The sequence below is a fragment of the Triticum aestivum genome, chromosome 1D (genome assembly GCF_018294505.1).
Source record: "Triticum aestivum cultivar Chinese Spring chromosome 1D, IWGSC CS RefSeq v2.1, whole genome shotgun sequence".
Classification (NCBI taxonomy): domain Eukaryota; kingdom Viridiplantae; phylum Streptophyta; class Magnoliopsida; order Poales; family Poaceae; genus Triticum; species Triticum aestivum.
This window is the reverse complement of record NC_057796.1, coordinates 41,188,588-41,195,287: the sequence shown is the minus strand read 5'-3', so window position 1 is coordinate 41,195,287 and position 6,700 is coordinate 41,188,588. Positions and strand designations below refer to the sequence as shown.

The 6,700-nt window shown below is 43.9% G+C and overlaps 1 long non-coding RNA gene across 4 annotated transcripts; it reads left to right on the top strand.

Moving 5' to 3' along the window:
- Nucleotides 1-1,081: 1,081 nt before the first annotated feature.
- Nucleotides 1,082-4,613, top strand: LOC123180158 (uncharacterized). Of its 4 annotated transcripts, XR_006490739.1 has the most exons (6): nucleotides 1,082-1,241; nucleotides 1,498-1,621; nucleotides 2,021-2,541; nucleotides 2,637-2,985; nucleotides 3,080-3,143; nucleotides 4,325-4,613. It is a non-coding gene; the product is annotated as an uncharacterized lncRNA (long non-coding RNA). The 4 variants fall into 4 exon arrangements; XR_006490738.1 differs by having other exon boundaries at nucleotides 3,080-4,613; XR_006490737.1 differs by having other exon boundaries at nucleotides 2,637-3,143.
- The last annotated feature ends 2,087 nt before the right edge of the window (nucleotides 4,614-6,700 follow it).

Genomic DNA, 6,700 nt, shown 5'->3' with positions numbered 1-6,700 from the left:
CTCATCAGCAGATGGATGACATGGTAGGCAAGAAAAATTATCACCAATTATATAATGCCTACAACGAAGAATGTCCCTGGCGTTCAAACGATCCACCATCAACAGTCAAGTGAAGATGCTTCATCGTGCACTTAGTCTTCCAGATAGAGGGAAGAAAGCCGGATGGACAAGGCATCTGATGAAAATTTTGTAGTATTTGCTGGACCTAAAAATGACACATCATGGGCTCTACTTGGGCTTGGACAAATTGATCAGCAAGGAGTTGCAATTCTTGGCCGCTTCAACAGATAAAGGTAAAATAGAGTGGCATGCGCGGGACGCGGCGATTTGGTGCCTGGGCTCAGCTGCACCTGAAGTCGCGGCAGTCTATTGTTGTCTCGGGATGTGAACAATTCATGTGTCAGGGAACGTAGTAAATCCAGAAATCTGACTTACCGATGCAATACTGTACAGAACTGTGTCGCATGGGCGGGCCCGAAGCGTACGGGGGACCTCCTGGCGGAGTACGCGCATATGATCCGTGGCTGGGATCGTTGGTGTTTGGTTCGTGACCTAGTCTCTGTGCCAGGCAAAAATAAATGCCTGACCTGTGCCTGAAAAGCGGGCGGATATTGCCTGACCAGGCTGCCTGAGCGAGAAGGCGTTTGGTTCGCTTCCTGGGCGTGAACGACTATTAAACTAGTACTATGCCAGGTCCTAGTTCTTTAATTGCTGCAACCCTTTGTTTGCACTCCCTCCGTCCGGAAATACTTGTCGGGGAAATGGATGGCCAGGCATCTCAAATTTTGTGTCCAGGCTTCCCTTCCACGTAGCCTGGGTCAGGTTAATTGTGTGCCTGCATGTTGGCCAGGCTAATCACCGTTGTACGTCCGTCCAGGCCAGGCTAGCAGAAAGATCACCAGGCCAGCAACCGAACAAGGTCCAGGCAACTTTCAGGCACCCCTCCAGGCCAGGCACCTTTGTGCGAGGACAAGAACCAAACACACAGATCCAGGAACAGGAGCGCCGTACAGGACGTCGCGATATAGCTGAGCCGTTCGGGTAACTAACGATTTAGCCACTAATGTCGGGTGAGCTTTGGGGTAAAAACATGAACAAATCTCTCTCAAAAAAAGAACATGAACAAATCAATCATACCACCCCGACCCACTCTGTCGCACCGATGCGGCTGCTTAAATCGCCGGAGTCAGATCGATGGAGGACGGTGGTTTAGAGTTCCTGCTAGATGCCATCCAGGGCCGGTAAGTGGATCCGTGTACCAGTAAAATCCCTGCTTTGTCCGATGTTTGAGTAGATTGGCGGCCTGGCGGATCTTATTTCTTGATAAGTTTTGCTGATGCAAATGGCGTGTGTTTCTGCATGTTTTCCCCTTGGAGAAGAGTTAGCAGATATAGTAGTTTGGAAAACCTAGATCCAGTGCCACTTGCGTTGTTAACTGCTGGGCTAGCGGATCCGACTAGTGAACAAGAACAAAATGTTGACTCTGGTAGCGTGCAGAATGTTGGGGGTGTGGCCCGTAGCCACCGAACTGCGGCGACCGACGGGCGTCAAGATTCATCCCCCACTGCTTCAGAACATTAACTGACCGGGTCAACCCAGAGGCCCCTTGGTGGACGAAGAGGTGAGCTGAAACTAATTCCATTTTTTCATAAATTATAAACCTTGCACGCGAGACGTTGGCAGACATGTAGGTTTTGAGATAAAAAATACTGAAAGCCTGACAAAACTTGTAAGCAATGAGAAAACATGCAGGATTTTTTTTTTTTTTTGAACAGCCCAATGTTCTTTGTTACGGAAAAAAAAATCTGGTTTGAGATCAAAATACTGGAACGATGAACAACCTGATAGGAATGAGAGAATATGCATGATTTTTTTTTTCTTCTTTGAAGAGTCCAACGTTTTTCTACTGTAAAATCTCATGTTTGAGATCAATATTGGAAATACAGACAAAAATGTCACCAGGGAAACCTTTTTTTCTTTTGTTGCAAAATGCCAATGTTTTTTTACTGTAAAATCTCAGGTTGCGTCTAGGAAGTGCACCCTGGACAGGACACCGTGTCCTCGGATGGGTGCATCGGAGCAGACAATAAGAAAATATGCCGAAGAACCTACTAGAAGTGTTACCCTCACCTTCGACTCACTTGGTAAGGCATACGACTTCTACAATCTCTATTCGTGGGAGACTGGATTTGGGATCCGGTATGGCAAAATCAGACTAAATGCTGAAAGGACGAAGTGCTAGTGAACAGTGAAAGTCGAGTGCTCGCGAACAGTGAAAGCTGAGTGAAGAATTTGATGTGGACAAATGGAATCAGTAGGATGCAATACCAGTTCTTGGGTGATGTGGTAACATTTGACACAACATACAGAACCAACTTATATGACATGCCATTTGGTTTGTTTTTCGGAGTAAACAATCACTTCCAAAGCATTATCCATGCTGGTGTGGTGATGAGAGATGAGTAGGTTGAGAGTTTTGAATGGGTTTTTGCTGAGTTCCTGAGCATGACGGGAGGGCCTGCACCCAGGACAATACTACAGGTGATAGCATTAGGTTTATATTTATTTTATCTTGCTTATGACATTTTGCTTCTGAAACATAGAACTGACTATGCTATGCATTTTGAGCATACCAGAACAGGGCCATGGAGGTCGCAATCAGCAAGGTGTCTCCAGACACTGTGCGCCGGTGGTGCAAATGGCATGTCCTAAAGAAGACGAAGGAAAGCTTGGGACCACTGTAGACGAAGAAGAGTTACTTTCAAGCGGAGTTCCGTAAAGTTGTGAATCACATGCTGAAAAAAGGATGAGTTCGCGACAACATGGGCATGTTGCTTGATAAGTACAACGGAGTGAGAGCGCGAACCACGTGTTGAAGTCTTACATGCCGACTGCAAGCCCGATGCACATATTTGTAAGGCAGTACATGCGATGCAACTCCAGTTTGATCTTGAGCGTGAAGAAATCTATGAGAAGCGGACAATGGTAGTGAGTATTAATCATTCCAATTTTATAAAACAGTAATTCCCAGACCACCTACATGATGTTAAAATAACTGACGAAGTCTGTCTTCTACCAGGGTGGACTAGTTAGGAGGACAAACTTGGCGATAGAGCGACATGCAAGCAAAATATATACAACTTGTAAATCTTCTTCGCCTATTGCCCAGTGTGCTGGTCTGCTTGTTGATAGTCAGCTTTGTGATTTATCTAACTGAAGATCCAAAGCTTCTATATCATTTCAACTATGCAGTCAAAATGATAATTAGGTGGTACAAGAAAACAGGGCAATCGGCAGCATGTTACATGTTCACACCGAGGCAAATTTATATAATAAATATTTGCAAAAAATGTCATGCATACTGTCTAAAATTATGCATTATTTTTTGTCAGCTTTTGAAATAGTTGCCAATTGATCTGCCTCATGTCTCTGTTTTCCTTTGAACTGAAGAATTGGCTTGGTTTTCAAATTTGACGAGTGGCTACTTCAGGTTGATATGGATGGCAAGTTGTTGTCAGTTTTCGAATTTGGGCTGAATAGCTACCGTGCATGTTGGCATTAAAATTACCAAGTTGTCTTGGTCAGCATTTGAAATAGTTGCGAATTGATCTGCCTTGTCTCTTTTTGGCTTTGAACTGAAGAATTGGCTTTGGTTTTTATTAATCGAAGTCTTGTTATTTCTTAAAGATTATCTGGTGGTTTTCTTGATACTAAATATTTAGCCGGTATAATTTGGTTTCCTATATCTAACTTTTGGTGTAGCTGACGATGAAATCAGAGCACATGAACCTATTTGTGGCTAGTAAGTTGAACCCGATTTTCAAAAGAGTCTGGAGCACTGCTCGTTAGATCACGACATCCCAGCGTAACGTGTTCTTCTAACGGTGCTGACTGACCAACTGACTGAATGCGTGCATGGCCAATGCAATAGACCACCAAACATTCATTTTGTTCTGGGCTTCGACTACAGCTTGTGCACGAGTTTGCCGAACAAGAGGTTAATTTTAAGCTATCCATTTATCTTCCCTGGTTCCTTGGTTGGTTGACTGAAGAAGAAGAAGATGATGATCTGAATAAATAACTCTTGTACCTTATAGTTCTCAGTTTTCTATCTACAGAATCTGCTCTGAATATCTATAGTTTTTTTTGAGTTGGGAATCAGATTTTACTTTTGCTGAATCAGTGGTGTACCATGGTTGAATCAGCTCTGTAGCTTTACAGAATAACTTGCATCTGCTCTGAATCTTTTATATCATATTTATTGTTATTTTTATGTTCCTTTTTTCATTCTGTCATTAATGACGCTTCATTTCTCCTCTACCAGATCCGGGTGGAGGCAAGAAGTGTATGACAAAGGCTCTAGTGGCGGGAAAAAAGTGCTGCGTTCTCCATCTCACACTGTATATTTGGTGTCGCGCTGGGTGTTGTTGTTCCTTTTGCTACCAAGTTCAGGGCCTGTTTGGTTTCAATAAGTCACCTGACTTATAAGTCAGGTGACTTAAAACCAGTGACTTATAAGTCACTCTTGTTTGGTTGTCACCTGACTTATAAGTCACCTGACCATACCTTTTCACCATGTTTTTTTATGTAAAGGTGGTGGGACCCACGTAAAAGGGGTGACTTATAAATTTTAAGTTAGGGTGGAGTAACTTATGACTTATAAGTTGGGGATGACTTAGGGCCTGTTTGGTTCCAATAAGTCAGGTGACTTAAAACCAGTGACTTATAAGTCACGCGTGTTTGGTTGTCACCTGACTTATAAGTCACCTGACCACACATTCCCACCTTGTTTTTTTATGTGAAGGTGGTGGGACCCATGTAAAATGGGGTGACTTATAAGTTTTAAGTTGGGGTGGAGCAACTTATGACTTATAAGTTGGAGTGACTTATAAGTTGGGTCTGTTTGGCAAAATAAGTCACTTTTTTCACTTTTCAACTTATAAGTTGGTGACTTATTTGGAACCAAACAGGCCCTTATAAGTTGGGTCTGTTTGGCAAAATAAGTCACTTTTTCACTTTTCGACTTATAAGTTGGTGACTTAATTATTTGGAACCAAACAGGCCCTCAGTCTTAAGTTTGAGAGAAACTCAGCTTTAATGATGACTGACATTGTAGTGGCTTGTAGTTTTTAGCCCATAAACTGCAGTGTGTGCTAACAAGGGGGGAGTGGGATATTTTGGCCAACAGGTAGCTATTGAGCGGTGGTAGTTGAGAGAGGCATTTAATAATTCCGCGGACGGCCGGTTTCTGTTTGTGCGTCCGCCGTGGAAGGCTCAGGTGGGCTCGTGTCAGGAGCTGAGCCGTCCTCCTGAAGCTGGTCCGCGTCGTGTCTGTCGCAGTCTGGTCATAGTGGTGAGTAACTTGGACTAGTAACATCCATATGTTACTAGTCTATATTACTACTTTTATAGTGCATAGTATTATAGATTAGTATCATAGATGGTCTCATTTATTGCCATGCATAACACATAGTAGTATCACATTTATTATGTTACGGTATCTACCTATGTTACTATAACCGTCTCTCTCTTCTTTAATTGCCTGCCACGTAAGCATGTTTGCGAGTCCCAAGTGCATGATACTGATAGATTCACTTTGGATCGGATAGGTTAGATCGATCCGGTAAACCTACATTCTGCCTTGCCTTGCGAGCTCGAACCAGCAACCATGGTGATGTTGTGGCAGCGGTGATGGCAGTGAGATGGCGGCGGTGGTGTGCTTCCCATGAGCACCGCGCTAACCCTAGATCGGTAGGGATTGTAGGTGGGGATTGTGGGAGCGATTAACCTCGTAAGTCGTGCCCCGGCCCCCACCTCTGTTTATATAGCGCGGGTCACAGGGACCCACCAACCATGGTTTGGTTGGGCGCCCCCGATCGGGGCGCGAGTCAGGGGCCCGTTCGACCCGTTGGGTTCGAACGAGAGAGAGAGAGATCAACCTAACATTCTCCCCCTTGATCTCAACTTTACTTTTAACTTTATACTTTCTAGTTTATTTGTTTCATCACTTATTGGTACATAGAGCATGTTTCATCGTCACAGCTTAATTGCCGATAGAATCATACAGCTACAACATACGTTATGTTCAGAAACAAATTCTGTTTCTTTTGGGCCTATCCAGGAATCATAAGGCTTTCCCTTAAACCCATGCCGGCTAAGTGTTCCTTGAACACATTGGGTGGTAAGCCTTTCGTTAGCGGATCCGCAAGCATATCTTTTGTCCTTATATGCTCGAGACTTATAGTTTGATCCTGGATTTTATCTTTCACAACATAATACCTTATCTCTATTGTTTTGGCAGCATTACTCGATTTGTTGTTGTGAGCATAGAATACTGCGGGCTGGTTATCACAGTACATCTTTAGTGGTTTGTGAATACAATCTACCACTTTCAAGTCGGGTACAAATTTCTTTAGCCATATCGCCTGCCCCGTGGCCTCGAAGCATGCTATGAATTCTGCATACATCGTGGATGATGCAACTATCGACTGTTTGGAGCTTTTCCACGAAATAGCTCCCCCAGCGAGAGTGAAGACGTATCCTGACGTGGATTTTCTATCATCTCTGTCCCCCGCAAAATCTGCGCCTGAATACCCTTTTATCTCTAGGGAATCACTTCTCCTGTATATTAGCATGTAGTCCTTCGTGCCTTGTGCATAACGCAATGCTTTCTTTACCATCTTCCAGTGCTCCATGCCTG